This window comes from Globicephala melas, chromosome 5, assembly GCF_963455315.2.
Source record: "Globicephala melas chromosome 5, mGloMel1.2, whole genome shotgun sequence".
NCBI classification, from domain to species: Eukaryota; Metazoa; Chordata; class Mammalia; order Artiodactyla; family Delphinidae; genus Globicephala; species Globicephala melas.
This window is the reverse complement of record NC_083318.1, coordinates 48,367,154-48,384,993: the sequence shown is the minus strand read 5'-3', so window position 1 is coordinate 48,384,993 and position 17,840 is coordinate 48,367,154. Positions and strand designations below refer to the sequence as shown.

The 17,840-nt window shown below is 38.6% G+C and overlaps 1 protein-coding gene and 1 pseudogene across 2 annotated transcripts in view; both read left to right on the top strand.

Annotated features, from left to right (window-relative positions):
* KCNIP4 (potassium voltage-gated channel interacting protein 4) overlaps window positions 1-17,840 on the top strand; it is a 1,198,945-nt gene that overhangs the window by 234,740 nt on the left and 946,365 nt on the right. The window lies entirely within an intron of this gene.
* On the top strand, window positions 15,772-17,480 carry LOC115839892 (bleomycin hydrolase pseudogene; annotated as a pseudogene).

Genomic DNA, 17,840 nt, shown 5'->3' with positions numbered 1-17,840 from the left:
ATAATCTAGTGTGATGATGTGATATTTTCAAAAGTTATGGAGTCTGCAGAAGTGTTTCTGAGAATGTGTGCTTGGTTTTTATAGTTTTTTTCTTTTTGCTCCACTGGTAAACTGCTATCTCTTCTTTATGTTCTGAGTGTCTCTTAACACGCCACAGTATGGGCAGATTCGGGACAAAAAAGGCAAGAAGATGCCAGAACTAGGAGACAACTTGGATTGATCCCAAGTAATGTTGGTGATACAAGACAAAGAAGCAAATTGATAATCATAGATTCAGAATATAAAGCAAACTTGTAGTGGGAGCAATATTAGAAAAGGAATTCTAAGCAGAAATAGGGAGCTGATGTAAGTGAACAGTGATCAAGAGCCTTGAAGTCAGAAAACAAAGGAAGTAAAGAATCAGGTTAATGAGTTAAGATGTGCAAACTCTATAATCAGTTCAACGCAGTCAAGAAAAATAAGCCAGCTAGCAAGAGTAAAATTAGGGACTGCTGGCTGTTGCCTTTTTGTCCCAGTCTTAGACTTCTCATAGAGTGTAGGCGGCCAAAAGCTTGCAAGGTGGGGTTTCCATGGGGAAAAGAGAGTCCCATTGGTTCTGGCATAGCTTAATCCTTGCAAAGACAAAGACTCAGCTTTTCTAGAGGGTCACACAATGCTCAGTGCATTTAACTTACTGCTTATAACCTACTAGATTCTAGGGAGCTATTTACTTAATATATAGTAAGTTATGTAGTTAATTTTGTCAAAATCACATGTAAAATTCACGTCACTAGGGCTCTAAGCAAGAATCCGCAAAGATCTCATTAATCGGGTCATAGCCATAAAACAATGGTCCTTTCTCAGTGAGGGGTGATGTTTCCCCCAGGAGACCTTAGGAAATGTCTGGAGACACTCTTGGTTGTCACAAGTGGGGGAGTACTTCTGACATTTAGTAGGCAGAGGCCAGGGATGCTGCTAAATATCGTACAATGACTAGCAAAGTCCCCAACAAAAATTACCTGACCCAAAATAGTGTCAAGGTTGAGAAACGCTGGCTTAGGAAAACTGAGTATAAGAGAAGAAAGTGGAATCTGCCAGCATCCTTTAAAGCCTGTAAAACGTAATAGTTTTAGAAGTACAGGGTGACATAAACTAAGTAACTCCAGTGTTGGTAGTTTCACCTTTGGAAGGAGAGTAGGCAAACTGACCCAGCACGAAACTTTGCTTCACCACCACCTTTACCTGGGTTTGGAGAGAAGTGATTTCTTAGAAGAAATTTCTTACTTATTCTGAGCTCTTAATAGTCAGTTACCTGGGAAGGTGGAATAGCTAAAGTAACTGAGTGCCAGCAGTATTTGGTCAGATCCCTTTACTGCCATCAAGGAGCCATTTTAGGAGGCAAGGATGAGTTAGGACCAGCATTGGAGGTAAGGAAATTTGAATGGGTGGGAGCCTGGGAGGCGGAGGATGTGATCCCAACTGATTCACTTGTTGGGGTATGTCTATCAGATCATCTTATAATTAAGTGCCCTAAATTTACCTAATAATGAATCCTTCTTATAGGATTTCAAGGAAGCAGAAGTTTCTGCCTTTTATCAGAAGCTCAAGACTGTTCCCTATTGCTCCCATATGCGGACTGAGTTACTTTGGCTAATATAGTCGGGCTCTCCTAGACTATCTTACCATCAAAGCTGGCCAAGAATGATTTGGCTTATTCTTAGCCTTAGCTGCTCCCCATAAAAGTGAGATCATTATAGAAGAGGCTTTCACATGGCTATATTAATAAATTTTGCACACTAATTCCCTCCAGTTAGATGGATCCCAGGTGTCTCCACTTGAATGCCGATCTTAAAGAAACCAGAGCTTTATCAAAGTAACCTGATTTTACAGTTCCTTCCTTACTAAATGTTTGAATGAATGAGCGAATGAATAATGTAAGAGTCAAGTGAAATATTTTGCAATGATGGCACCAGAAGCACAAAGAAAATATTTTAAAAGTTATTATGAAAACTGTAGATCTTTTCAAAAGGAAAGCAAATTAATTTTTACAAAGTAACTTTTTCCAGTTAGTACTTTTTTGACGGATACAGCTCACCCCTAACATTTGTAGTCCTATACAGTTTCCAGAGCAGATATAATTCATCTACTTCTTGGGCTTGATATAAGGGAAGCCATAGGACCCAATTCTCATTTGTTAAACTGAATTGAAAATAATTTATCTTATAGCAGAAATGGCAACGATACACCATCTAAAGTTCTATCAAGACCAAAGACCAAAAATGGAACAGAAGGGATTTTGTTCCAGTTCACCAAGGAGAATGCTGTCCTCTCATCCATGCTGCAACAAATAAATAGTTTGGCAGTAAAGAAGAAATACACATCGATGTATAGTAACTTGATACAATAAAATATGATACTTTCAAAAGGCAGATTATTAAAAGATGCTATATCAGTCATAGGTAATTTTTTTTTTCTTTTGCGGTACGCGGGCCTCTCACTGTTGTGGCCTCTCCCGTTGTGGAGCACAGGCTCCGGACGCGCAGGCTCAGCGGCCGTGGCTCACGGGCCTAGCCGCTCCGCGGCATGTGGGATCTTACCGGACTGGGGCACGAACCCGCGTCGCCTGCATTGGCAGGCGGACTCTCAACCACTGCGCCACCAGGGAAGCCCAGTCATAGGTAATTTTTAAACGTCATTCATAGGTAATTTTAAAAGCTATGATCAGAATGTCCTCAAATGCTTCTCCTTTATCTCAGAGAAAATGTGCTGAGTGGGTAAGGGAGTTGAGGGGTTTGGGAGAGATGTCTCTCAGAAACCTACATATTACATATTAATATGCCAGAAGCTACCAAGTCATAATCTCTCTTCCCTTTCTCTCTCTCCCTTCTTTCCTCCCTTTCTCCTTCCTTCCCTTCCTTCCTTCCCACCTCTTTCTTTTCTTCCCTTCTTCCCTTTTCCCTCCCTCTCTCCTCCCTCTCTATTCTCCATCCCTGTAAATGACTCTGTTATCTCTCTGCCCCGTCTTCCTTCCTTCCCTTTCTTCTTCTGTTTTTCCTTCCCTCTCTGCTTCTTCCCTTTCTTCTTCTGTTTTTCCTTCCCTCTCTGCCCTAGATGGCCAGTGATAAAGAAGGGCTCATTGTCATGACCTTCTCACAAAGAACAAGGGAGTTCGGGGGTGGGGGCAGATAAATGCCAGGGGAGATTGTAAAGTTGTCAATATACCGAGAAAGGGAGAGAAAGATCATTTCCAACCTCTGAGTGAGAGATTGCCACTAGGAACCATTGAAGGTGCAGTCATTTTGACTACAGTTCATTACTCTTAAGAGAAAGTTTATAATTTTCATATATTATCAAAGGGGACAATCACCTCAAAAAGATGACTAAACATGGCACTATATTTTAGGACATAGTTTGATATATGCCTCAGATTTCTAGAGGGAAAAAAATCTGATGACATAAATTATTTACCTCAATATACCTAGTGTAGAATCACATCTTATTTTTAAGCTGTTAGAAACTTTTCAGCATTGAATGGAAGCTCTGAACTCTTTTGTCAAAAATATGTACATACTCATACCATTTTCATACCATTTTATAATCTTTTGAAGCCCATCCATGGGTCTGTCCATACTCTTGTACTGTGAAGTACAGTTATTTTGGTAAGTTTTTCCCATTGACTATACAGCCTATGTTTATATGATAAAAGAAAGAATGCAGATATATTGCAGTATTGCTTATAAAGTGATATAAACTATTATCCAAATAATAATCACAACAGTATTTGAGAAGCTTCTCCTAAGGTACTTAGAGGAACTTTAGATGCTTCCCACTGACTCTATTTGATATTTGCTTCAAAAGATTTCCTACTTAGTTTTGAATCTAGAAATAACGCAGCAACTTCCACTGATGTGATATCTCCTGTATACCAGATATTTTCCAATGTGTTTAATATACATTATGTCATTTAATTCTCAAGACTTTTATTGGGTAGTTTTATTAGATGGGCATCATTAGTTCCCTTACACGTGATTAAAATGAGGCATAGACATTTTTAAATGATCTGACCAAAATCATGGACAGTAGGTCCAAAGGGCTGGCCTAGGAAGCTCAAATGGCCCACGTCCTTGGTTCTTGCTCTTTCCGAGGTGTCCAATGATAGAGTGAGTGCCTTATGTGACCTTATTTTCTTATTTTTTATATTTTTCCCGAAGCATTTTTAATTCAAAAAATTAAATTCTACATCATTTTTGAGTTGTATTTAATACATAATGAAATGCACAGATATTAAGTGTAGAGTTTGAATTGTTCTGACAAATATATACATCCTTGTCCTACACCCAATAAATATAGAGGACATTTCTATAAACTCAGTTACTTAGTGCCTTTTACAGTCAATGTTTGTCATACTCAGAGAAAATACTGTTCTAATTACTATCAATGTAGACATTAGTTTTCCTATTTTTTAAAACTTTTATTTTATATTGGAATATAGTTGATTAACAATGTTGTGTTAGTTTCGGTTACACAGCAAATGATTCAGTTATGCATATACATATCTATTCTTTAAAGAATGCTAAGAAATTAAAGAAGAGGAAAATGAAGACTAAGTTGGCTGATTGCTGCTATGGCCAGATTTTTTCAGGTCTCTAAATGGAAAAATTGCCCTTAAATCCCACACAATAGCAGCTGTCCATGGCACTGGTCTAGACTTTGTGTGCAGGAGCAAACATTTGCAGAAATGAATCTGTGTTTCAGCAGCAAAATAAAATGGAGATTCTGGCTTTATCGGAGAAGACAGGTATGGAGAGAGTTTATGTAGGGAGATGGCTGCATGAAAAAGGTCTCAGCAATCATATTGTAAAAAAAAAAAATCCAGGACTTTCCTGGTGGCGCAGTGGTTAAGAATCTGCCTGCCAATGCAGGAGACACAGGTTCGAGCCCTGGTCCAGGAAGATCCCATATGCCATGGAGCAGTTAAGCCCATGCGCCACAACTACTCAGCCCACGTGCCACAACTATTGAAGCCCACGTGTCTAGAGCCCATGCTCCGCAACAAGAGAAGCCCGCACACCTCAACGAAGAGTAGGCCCCACTTGCTGCAACTAGAGAAAGCCTGCATGCAGCAACGAAGACCCAACACAGCCAAAAGTAAATAAATAAAAAATAAATTAATTTTAAAAAATCCATCTACACTCAAAAACTGAGTGAATCTTCAAAATATGCCCAAATGGTTATGAGATAAACAGTCTTTTGCTAAAGGCAAAATTATAAAAACTTTGAAAACATACTTCTCAGATGGTGAAAGATTGGGAGAAAAAGGTTTTCACCCTAAACCTGTTTCCCTGACACACGAGGAGTTACTCTATAGGACTAGTAATAGTAGACTTACCTCAGTTGAAAATAAATCCTGCTCAGTTTGCCAAGCTCTACCTTGTAAAATTCCTTAAATGAAATGTGGTATCTAGGTCCCTCTATGAAATGATTGTACCCATTAAAAATATTTCAGAATGGTAAAGATGGTATTATTTAATCATATTTGTTATTTTTCTAAGCAATCATATTAACTTTTGCTTTGCGTACTTCTCACACATAGGGTTTATCTGTTGCATTTCATGGCTTCCATTGTAGGAAGGGCGGGGGGGTGGGGCTTTTGCTCTAAGCCATAGGAGTGATGTATGTGGGTTTGTCAGGCTTCACAGGAGGCAGAGAGGTGGGCACTGATGTTCCACGATGCTTCAGAGCATGGATTTGGGGGTCAGGCAAATTGTGGAACATATTTAGGATATGATACTTAATATCACAGTAAAAGAGATAGGAGAGTTAGTTAGTTAAATCTTCTCAGTCTCAGTTCCTCCATCCTTTTTGGGGGGAGTAAGAGGACCTACCTCAAAAGTTTCTTGGGAAGATTAGATAGCAAAAGTTTTCACCATGGTGGCCTGCCCATAAATAGATATCATTGGTATTTTGCAAGCATAGAACCTCTAAAGGAAGTTCATATCACAGACTCATTATTTTTCCTTTTGTCTAGGTGTTACTTTTCTGCAAAAACAATATAAAAATAGCAGAAGGGATTCAAGTAAAAGTTTGCCTACATTTCCCATCACTTCATGAAATTGTTTTCTTTTAATATATATTTCTCATAGATGTATATTAAAATCTTTCATATTTTCATAAATTGTATAGCTGTATATTCCAAATGTTAGCACTGTACCATGAGAGCATCCATTCTGTGGCAGTCTCCTTTTTCTTATGTCATCTGTTCTCTCCCTCCAACAAAGTAGGTTGCCATTCTTTGCAAATGACATGCACACATGCAGAGGATGTAGTTTTAGTTCACAAGAATGGGACCATATTACATACATGTCTTTGTAACTTGTTTTCTATATGAACACTATGTGGTAGGCATGCATCTAAGTAAATGACACAAACCTATAGCAATGAAAGCACCATATCATAAGGATGTGTTTATAGGGTTATTTATTGTAGTATCATTTGTGGTAGCGTAGCAGGACAACTGAAAAGTCCTGAATATCTGTCAGTAGATGTATGGTGAATAGACTGAATTACATCCATATTATGGAACATTATGTGGGTATCTTAAAAAATATATTTAGAGCTCCTCTTGTAGATATTTTTTATTTTGAGTTGGAAAAGAAGGCAGAGATTACTTCATCCAATGCTGTCATTTTACACACCAGGACACTGAGACCTGAAGCAACTCACTCAACTCTGCGCTTTGAGAGATCCAGAATGCCAGCCTGACTATCAGTCCAGTGCTCATCTCACAGCCTCCCACTCCTGCCACAAGGCCTATGGATTTTTTTTTTTTTTTTTTTTTTTGCGGTACGCGGGCCTCTCACTGTTGTGGCCTCTCCTGTTGTGGAGCACAGGCTCCGGACGTGCAGGCTCAGCGGCCATGGCTCATGGGCCCAGCCGCTCCGCGCAGCACGTGGGATCCTCCCGGACCGGGGCACGAACCCATGTCCCCTGCGTCGGCAGGCGGACTCTCAACCACTGCGCCACCAGGGAAGCCTGGCTATGGAGTTTTACGTAGAGCAGAGGGTCCGCTGTGGATGGATCTGAATATGAATTTGCAGCATGCATTAAAAAGGCTTTTAGTGTGACTACTACAGTGAGAGTTTAATAGTTCGTTTACCGTCCTGGAGAGTGTGTAACATGAAAACTTCATTAGGTGGTTTTCGGTTACAGCACACAGTTAGTGTCACTCATTGTCACACATTTGTTCCCTGAATGATGTTCCTGGAGAAGGTCAGAGCCCATGTTATTTTGCTCGGCACTACTGTGGCAGGATCCTGAATATTTAATCATGCTGCTCTGATGAGAAGGGGGTCTGGCAGCAAGTTTCAGGGGAGTATGTGCAGTGTTACCGTCCTCAGACTGCTGTTTGGAAATGAATCCGTGGAGCACACTCAAGGACATTCAAGAGGCACAGAGGATTCTGAGACATTCTTTTCCTTCAGCTAGTCAAAATTGAATTTAGAATTGTTAAACAATGCCCAAAGAAGTCTTTATTTTCAGCATAATTTAATATTTCCCTTTATGTGAGTCAAAACAAGAATATATTAATATAATTTGGGGGGAATCGCAGCAGTTGTATTTTGTTGTTGTTACATTGCTTCATTTTCCATAATGGGGTGCCAGTGTGTGCTCTCCCATCAATTTCATCTGAAAGTTGTATGTCCTGGCAGCTCTAGGAGTTATTATAATATGATGGAGGTTATCATAATTAGCTGCAGGGCTAGAATCTATGCTGCTTTTTGGCATTTGGCCTATTGCTTTCATGTAGTTATGAAAGCATCAGTGGAAGCTTTAGAAGGAACTTTGCAAAAGAGAATCATAAGCAGGTATATTAATGAGTAAATATGTTTCAGTGATTATCTAATGTCATTGCTGTTTACATAAGTGAGAAAATTATTTTTTGTCGAACAAATCAAGAAAATTTCAGGGTTTTTTTTTTACAAAATAATTTTTTAAATTGAGTTATAAGTGACATATAGCATTGTGTAGTTTTAGGTGTACAGCATAATGATTTGATATATGTATATATTGTGAAATAATTACCATAATAAGTTAGTTAACATTCATTACCACACATAGCTACAAAATAATTGTTTTCTTATGATGAGAAATTTTAAGATTTACTCTCCTTAGCAACGTTCACACATACAATAAGTACTGTTAACTGCAGTTACCATGCTGTACATTACACCCCTCAGACTCATTTATCTTATAACTGGAAGTTTGTGTTTTTGATCATTTTCACCAATTTTGCCATCCCCCAGCCCCAGCTCACCAATATGTTCTCTGTATCTGTATATGTTCGTTTTTGTCTTTGTTTTCTTTAAGATTCCACATGTAAGTGAGACCATACAGAATTTGTGGTATTTGTCTTTCTCCGTCTGACTTATTTCAAATACCCTCAAGGTCCATCCATGTTGCAAAGGGCAGCATTTCCATCTTGAAAATTTCAGTTTGAATATCACTGTTATTTCTCATAATCTTTAGACTAATTCTTTGTTTCCTTGTTTTTTATTTTAAACTCTTCTTTGACTTTTTAAAATTTACATCTTCTCTTTTTAAAAAACTGTTTTCTGGTAAACAGTGTAAGGCAATTTGATCTTGAGTGACAAATAGGGCAAATCCATTTATAACTGAGACAATGTGACAGCAGCCTTGTAGGTCACCTCTGTCTCCTTCAGGAGTTCCATCCATAGTCAGCTTTAACTGTCACTTCTACGTGAATGACTTCTACATGTGACCTTCAACCTTGACCTTTCTTCTGACTGCTAGGTTAGCATTTCTAAATGCTCAGTATATACCTTAACATTATCTAAGAGTTAATTACTGACCTCTGCCTGGAAAATAGTAGAGACTCAATAAAAAAATTTCTGAAGTGATCATCTGTATGTGTTAGTTGGGATTTGGGGGAGGCCAATACGTTTATCGCTCCTTTCAATTTTTTTTTTTTATTATTGTATACTGCCCTTTACTTAGTTACTTCAGTCTCAAAATTATCTTTTCTGAGCTCTCACCTCACAAGAGAATGAAGCAGAAAGCCCTGTGCCTATACGTTATGAAACAAAAACAAACATTGGTTGAGTTCAGCTTAATCATAATTATATTAGCCAAATTGTATATTACATGTGATAATTGAAAAAGAAAGACTAATCTTCAAAAAATATAATAGTGGGAGGGAGGGAAGCGAATTAGCATGCTGGATCCCAGTTCAGATCGTCTGTGTGGCCTAATTGTTTTTATGTACATTGGCCATTCTATGAAATGTTGTAAAAAGCCAGTGTCGAGCTTCCCTGGTGGCTCAGTGGTTGAGAGTCCGCCTGCCGATGCAGGGGACGCGGGTTCGAGCGCCGGTCCAGGATGATCCCACATGCCGCAGCGTGGCTGGGACCGTGAGCCATGGCCGCTGAGCCTGCACATCCGGAGCCTGTGCTCTGCAACGGGAGAGGCCACAACAGTGAGAGGCCAGCGTACCACAAAAAAAAAAAAAAAAAAAAAAAGCCAGTGTCACCACGCCTGCGTGTGTCCATTAGATTTGAATAGACACCACAGGACTGCTTTTGCTTCATGACTTTTGCTGAAGCCAAATGAGCAACCTGATTGTGTTAAACCAGCCTATTGATTGCCTTTGATATAAGTGAAAATGAAGCTTCCTTCACTCATGATTTGTTTTGAAATGGAAGGCAGGGGGTGCATTACTAAGATGATATCCCAGGCTCTCAACAATTGTAGGTGACTTTAGGCAGTAATATCTGGTGGATTATTGAAACATTCATAGAATCATAATTTTATCATCTTCAGGTTGCAATTGACTTTTCTTTGACTTTGCATTCCGAGACGGAACTTGGTTTAGGTTGCTTTGATGATCAAAAGTCTGTGTTTTTTGAGAACTCAGGAGATTCTAAATTTGTAACATTTCCTACCCAAACCCAAGAATTCTGTGACTTTATGTGGAAGGGGCAGGGGAGAGGCGGGCAAGAAATCTTTCAGACAGGCATTACATTACAGCTAGTTCTGATGGAAATAGGTCAAGGACCATACTTTGTGAAAAACTGGGGAGGAGTGTGGGTAAAATTGAAGTGAATAAGTTCCAGGGGTCTCAATAAAGTAAAAATATTTATATATGAACACTTTAAAATTGCTATATACTTATAGGATATTATTTTTATATTCTTAATAATACATGCATTTTTTTCATGCAGGGGATTACATACCTGCTTAATAGTAGAATGAATCTAAGTAAAGGTAACTAACTTGATATTTAATTTCAGTGCTAAATTAGAACCCAGTTCCTTAACTCTATATGGCTCATTAGAGAGTGGGGGGGGGGGAATCTATCACAAAGAAAATAAGCTAATATAAATTTTTTCAAGACGTGGTTTTCAGCCTACTTTTGTGAAAGAATGGGCCTTGGGATTCATCAGGTCCTCCTTTTTATAATCTGGGAGTAAATCTGTGGCTGGGAAGGTGGCAACTTTCCTGCTACGAGTACCTCAGTCTACCCTGCTTCCAAGTTCTTCATGTTGACTTCTTTGAAGTACAACGCATGCATCTGACTCTGACTTTCAGGGCTGTCCATCAGCAAAATACATCTATCTGTTCCCAGCTCCCGTAACAATAATAATCAGGCTTTCAGATAGGGCTCCGGGTAGGTGGAGCCCCATCGAAGGAGTCCTCACTCAGCTCTTGCTGGCACATATGTACAACAGACTCTTTCCCTAAACTATGTCATAAACAATTTTCACTTACCTCTGAATTCACATGTATGATTGAAAAGCAAACAAAAAATAGCTACAACTTCAGCCGTCTGGGTATTTTTAAATCTCACGATTTGTATTAAATACATACTTCTATGGATCTATTTGCATGTAAATATTTGTACTATCTCACCTCTTTTATGCCAGTGTGATGCAGAATTCTCATATCTATCAATAGTTTTGTTCTCATTTCATCACAGTAAATTATGGATAGTCTAATGAATTATTATATTATCTAGGTGTTACCTAGAATACTATTTAGATGGGTTTTTGGGGTTGATTTAGACCTAGGCACATGAAATGGGGACTTCTCCAGCCAGTAGGTTTGATTTTTGACTTGCTTTGTAGTCTCAAAGCTGTTTCCAAAGTTGATGCAAAAGTTATCCGTGTGTTGGTATGCTGTTTATTCATTGAAGTAGGCGGATAGTGATGTTTCTGGAATAATAATGGTCCTAGCTTTGGCACGTTCCTCTCTAATGGACAACTACCTAGTCTGATATTTTATCAAGACCCACTTTCAAAACCTGTGACTTTGCCGCAAGGCTCTGCTCTGCTTCTCTCTGCAGCCCCATGGTGAGCTATTTTTAAGCTGCACATGTTTAATTTTGCAACTTGTGACAATTGGAAAAGCATCGTAATGTCTATTCCTACTGAGGCACACCAAATACACCAACATGTATCGAGAGGAGCAGCATTTGGGGGAAAACTTCATGGGGCAAGAGTCTTCTTGGGAATTACTGGATTCGTTCTTCCTTGGAGGAAAGCCAACACTCTTCCCTTAATCAATCATGTTTATTTATTTATTTTTCCATTCTAAGGAGAATGAGCATAACCCAAGTGTATTTAAGATTTGCTTTACCTGGATTTGGACTGCTCAAGAAGAGCTGGTCAGAAAAATAAATAAAATTCCAAAATGTAACTGGGAGAGATGCATGCTGAAATGAGCCTGTACTTTCACATTCCCTGTAAGTTACTTAACAAGACCAGTGGTTACCTGTGGAATCATCCCTCATCGTAGGACCTTTGGTTTTTACTGCATGATGTACCGGCTTGCCTTTAAATTAAATTTAGCTGTAACTGTACTTCAGTTAACTTTAGTAGCCTCTGTACCATGTGCTAAAAGTGCTAACTAGTTTGTTCATCCAGAAAAGCCTTGAGCCCTTGTGAACTGTTGTGAAGTTTACTCACATTTCTCTGTGAATGACAGTGGCTTTTACTCACGCACTTCTGAAACGTTAAGGACGTCTGTTATTTTTGAACATGCAGCCTTGGTTATTGATATATTATAGGAGGTAATCGTTGTATTAATCCAAATTAGCTGATAATTAAGAGCATTTTTCTTTTTTGTTTTCTAACGCTCTGTGACATTTTATATTTGTTTTCCTAATTCTGTTTTGTAAGTTCCTGAGGATAGCATTAAGCAACAATATGTTCCCTACACACCCCCAATGGTAAATAGACACAGGCAATGGATTCACCAACAAAATTGGTGATTTATAGCTGCCTTTCCTAGAGGAAAACTTGGTCAGATTGGTGCTCTGGGCTTTAACATCAAAAATGAGCCCTAAGGGCTGATTTCAAGAAAGTTCCTCAACAGAATGGTTTATAGAGTATTAATTAACTGTTCAGAGATTACAGAAATATTCATATACAGAGCAGGTACCCATATGTGTATTCTAGATATCCACATGGCTTACTCTTGTGCCTTGCCTTCTTCAAATGCTTACCCAAATATCACCTTGATGAGGACTCAAGGATCACCCCATTTTACTTGTACCACCATCCCCTCCCTTCATTCAGCATATTCAATTCTCCTTGTTCCTCTCTATTGTCTTTTCCCCCCATTATGATGTAAGCTCCATGAATCACTGTTTTGTCTGTTTGGTTCACTTGTGTATATTCAGAACCTAAAATAGTAGTGCATAATAGGTGTTCAAAAGGTATTTAAAATGTTTAATTTATTTAATTTTAAGTGAACTCTGTATTTTGAGATAATTGTAAATTCACAGGCAATTGTAAGAAATGATACAAAGAGATCCATGGTAAAGTATTTAGTTTCCCCCAATGGTAACATCTTACAAAACTCTAGTAGAATATTACAACTAGGATATTGACATTGATACAGTCAATGTCAATTGACAATATTTCTATCAGCACAAGGATCTATCATGTTGCACTTTTATAGCTACATTCACTTCCCTCTGGCCCCTACCCTTTCCTTAATCTTTGGCATCCACTAATCTGTCATCCATTAAAAAAATTTTGTCATTTCAAGACTGTTACATAAATATAATCGTGCAGTGTGTAACCTTTTTAGATTGGCTTCCCCCACAACCCCGCCCCTGCTCAGCATAATCTCCTTGAGATTCATCCAGGTTGTAGATATCAACAGTTCATTCCTTTTTTCTTGCTGGTGTGTATGAATCACTATTTGTTTATAGGTTGTTTCCAGTTTGGGGCTGTTATAGACAAAAACGCTATAAGGGTTTATATAAAGATTTTTGTCTAAACATATATTTTCATTTCTCTGGGATAGATGCTCAGGAGTGCAATTGCTGGGTTAAATGGTTGATATATGTTTAGAATTTTTTTAAAAAGCTACCAGACTGTTTTTCAGCGTGGCTGTACCATGTTACATTCCCACCAGCAATGTATGAATGGTCCAGTGTCTCTGCATCCTTACCGGCCTTTGGTCTTATCACTAGTTTTTCATTTTAGCCATTCAGCTAGATGTGTAATGATGGACTCACTGTAGTTTTATTTTTCATTTCAGTTATGACTGATGGTATCAAACATCTTTGCATGTGCTCTGTTGCCATTTGAATATCTTATTTTGGTGAAATGTCTTCATGTCTTTTGTTCATGTTCTAACTGGGTTGTATGCATTTTCCTGTTGAGTTTTGTATGTTCGTTATATAGTCTAGATAATAGTGTTTTGTCAGATATGTGGTTTGCAAATATTTTCTCCCACTTTGGAGCTTGACTTTTCATCCTCTTAAATGAGTGAGAGTTTTTAAATTTGATGACATCCAACTTAGCAATTTTGCTTTTATAAATAATCCTTTGGTGTCAAGTCTGAAAAATCTTCACCTAGCCCCAAATTGTAGAGATTTTCTCTTATTTTTTCTTAAACTTTTGTAGTTTTACCTTTAATTTTGTGATCCTTCATGAGGTAATATTTGTATAAGATGTGAGATCTTGGTGAAGGTTCAGTTTTTGCCTATAGATGTCCAATTGCCCCAGCACCACCTGTTGAAAGGCTCTCTTTCCTCCACTGATTTTCTCTTGGCATTTTCTCTTGGCAAAAATCAGTTGTGGATAATTGTGTGGATTTACTTCTAGGTTTTCTATTCTGTTCCATTGAACTATGTACCCATCTCTCTACCAATACCACAGTCTTAACTAGTGAAGCTGCATAACTCTTGAAATCAGGTAGAATTATTTAAAGACTTAATCTTCTTTTAAAAATTGTTTGAGCTATTCTAGTTTCTTTTACTCTCCATATAATTAACATAACATTTTCTATATTAAAAATAATCTTGCTCATATTTTGATTAGAACTGTGTTAAACTGTATGTCAGTTTGGGAAGAATTGGCATCTTTACTGTGTTGAGTCTTCTAATACATGAACGCAGAGTATCTCTCTGTTTATTCAAAACTTTTATTTCCTTCTCCAGAGGTTTTGTAATTTTCAGCATACAAATTTCATACATGTCTTGTTAGATTTAAACCTCAGTATTCATTTTTTTGAGCCACTGTTAATGATACTGTGTTTTAATTTTTATGTTTATTGCTAGTACAAATGACTTCTCAGTAGTACAATTAATGTTGAGCTCGTATTCTATGACTGCTGAACTCACTATTCATTCTAGGAGTATTTTTAAGTTTTTTTGTTTTTTTTTTTTGTATTTTCTACATAGACAATCATGTCATCCTCAAATAGGATGTTTATTTTTTTCTTTACAGTCTGTATGTCTTTAATTTCCTTTCTTATCTTATTGCACTGGTACTACTTCCCACTCTATATTGAATAATGCTGGTGAAAGCAGACATTCTTACCTCGTTCCTAATCTTTGGGTGAAACCATTCAGTCTCTCATCATTAAGTATAATGTTACCGGTAGGTTTTTGTAGGTGTGCTTTATCAAGTCGAGGAAGTTGCCCTCTATTCCTATTTCACTGATATTTGTTTCAAAAAATTATGAATGCATGTTAACTCTGTCATATATTTTTTTCTGGATCAATGTATGTGATTTTTTTTCTTTAGCTTGTTAATATGGTAAATTACTTTGCTTTTTCCATATCAAGTCAGTCTTGCGACCTTAGAGCCTTAGACTGAAACACACCTGGTTGTGGTAGATCATTCTTTTTATATATTGCTGAATTATTCTGTTAATGTTTATTAAGGATTTTTGCATGTGTATTAATGAGAGATATTTGTCTGTAGTTTCCTTTTTTGGTATTGTCTTTATTAGGGTAATACTGGTTCATAAAGTGAATTAGGAAGTGTCACTTCCTTTCTATTTTCTTGAAGATATTGTGAAGAATTGGTGTTAATTCTTCTTTACATATTTGGTAGAATTCTCCAATGAAACCATGTGGCCTGAAGATTTTTTTGAGGGGGAGTTTTCAAATTGTAAATTCAATTTACTTAACAATTATAGGACTGTTCAAATTATTATCTGTTATTTCATGTTTGGTAGATTTTTTTAAAACAATTTGTCCATTTCATCTAAATTGCCAAATTTATTTCTCTAGAGTTTATGTAGTATTTTCCTAGTATCCTCTGATATCTGCAGGTTCTGTAGTGCTTTTCTCCTTTTAAAGAGATATTTTTAAATGAATGGGTTAATTGAAAAATGTATTAAATTTTGAATACATTAAAGATATCTCAGTGGGAGAGGCAGGTCGGGCAGCTTAGGCAGCGAACCGCTGTGCAGTCCTGGCGCTTGCCTGAGGACCTCGAAACTACCGTTCCCCTGCCGGGCAGCATGGGCACCATGAACAACGTGGCAGGACTGAATTCAGGGAAGGTAGCTGCTCTGCTTCAGAAACTGAATTCCGATCCTCAGTTCGTACTGGCCCCAGCATGCCGGCACCACCCACGACCTGCTGGACGTCTGTCTGAAGAGGGCCACGGTCCAGGGTGTTCAGCACGTGTTCCAACAGGCTGTGCATCTGGAAGGCAAGCCCGTCACCAACCAGAAGAGCTCAGGGCGATGCTGGATCTTTCCTTGTCTGAATGTTATGAGACTTCCATTCATGAGAAAATTAAATATTGAAGAATTTGAATTTAGTCAGTCTTACCTCTTTTTCTGGGACAAGGTTGAATGCTGTTATTTCTTCTTAAATGCTTTTGTGGACACAGCGCAGTAAAAGGAGCCTGAGGATGGTAGGCTGGTGCAGTATTTGCTTATGAATCCTGCAAATAATGGAGGATAATGGGATATGCTTGTCAATATTGTTGAAAAATATGGTATTATTGCTAAGTGCTTCCCTGAATCTTATACAACAGAGGCAACCAGAAGGATGAATGATACTCTGAATCACAAGATGAGAGAATTCTGTATACGACTATGGAACCTGGTATACAACAGCACAACCAAAGGAGAAATCTCAGCCACATAGGATACCACAATGGAGGAGATGTGCAGAGTGGTGTGCATCTATTTGGGTAATCCACCAGAGACGTTCGCCTGGGAGTATCAAGACAAAGATAAAAACTATCAAAAGATTGGCCCCATAACACCCTTGAAGTTTTACAGGGAACATGTCAAGCCACTCTTCAATATGTTTAGTGAATGACCCTCGGCCCCAGCACAAGTACAATAAACTTTACACAGTGGACTACTTAAGCAATATGGTTGGAGGGAGAAAAACTCTATATAACAACCAGCCCATTGACTTATTGCAGAAGATGGTTGCGGCCTCCATCAAAGATGGAGAGGCTGTATGGTTTGGCTGTGATGTTGGAAAACACTTCAATGGCAAGTTGGGCCTCAGTGACATGAATGTCTATGACCTTGAGTTAGTGTTTGGTGTCTCCATGAAGAACATGAATAAAGCTGAGAGGCTGACTTTTGGTGAGTCACTTATGACCCACGCCATGACATTCACTGCTGTCTCAGAAAAGGATGATTAGGAGGGTGCTTTTGTGAAATGGAGAGTGGAAAATTTGTGGGGTGAAGACCATGGCCACAAAGGTTACCTGTGCATGACAGATGAGTGGTTCTCTGAATATGTCTACGAAGTGGTATTGGACAGGAAGCATGTCCCTGAAGAGGTGCTAGCTGTACTAGAGCAGGAACCCATTGTCCTGCCAGCCTGGGACCCCATGGGGGCTTTGGCCGAGTGATATTGCCTCCAGCTTTCCAGCTTTTCCTCCTCCCATGGGACCTGAAGTAGTTGCAAAAGATAGATCCAGGGACTGAAGCCAGAGTTACACAGGTGACTGTGTGTTCCCACCAGACACAGTCAGACTCTTGGATTTCTCCTCCAGGAATCTCTTTGGGAAAGTGTGCTTTATGCTGAAACAAAATACTCTCTAAAGAAAAAAGAAGGAAAGATCAGCTCATACTATCGACTCTCCTCATCTCCAACAGCTCAGGGTCTCTTAGCATTTTAATCAGATGTAACTGTTTGTCTTAAGTCTGTCACACCAGTTCGGTTCAGTGTCTGTTTTATAAGGCAGGAGAGGATGAGCAATTGAGGTGTGTGGAGAGAAAACAGACCTAGTGTTCCTTGTTCCGAGACTAGAGTAGGGGGAGGGTACCCTAATATTTGAGCTCTCAAAACTGCCTGACAGTAACACTGTCCCTCCTAGGTGGCAGTCACTGAATTCAGTTTTTTCAAGGTAATTTTATGTGCCTCTAATAGGCCAGGAATGTGAGGTTGATCAAAACTGACTGACATGATTCCTTCCTATTGTTCTGAACTGCGGGGGAACACAGCTCTACTTGAGTCACGGGTTAAGTAGAGGGTTGGAGAAAGTAGGTGAGAGAACAACCCAAACCTTATCATGATCTGAATTATAATCATTAGCAGGAGCTCTTGCCAAGTGCTTTAACTT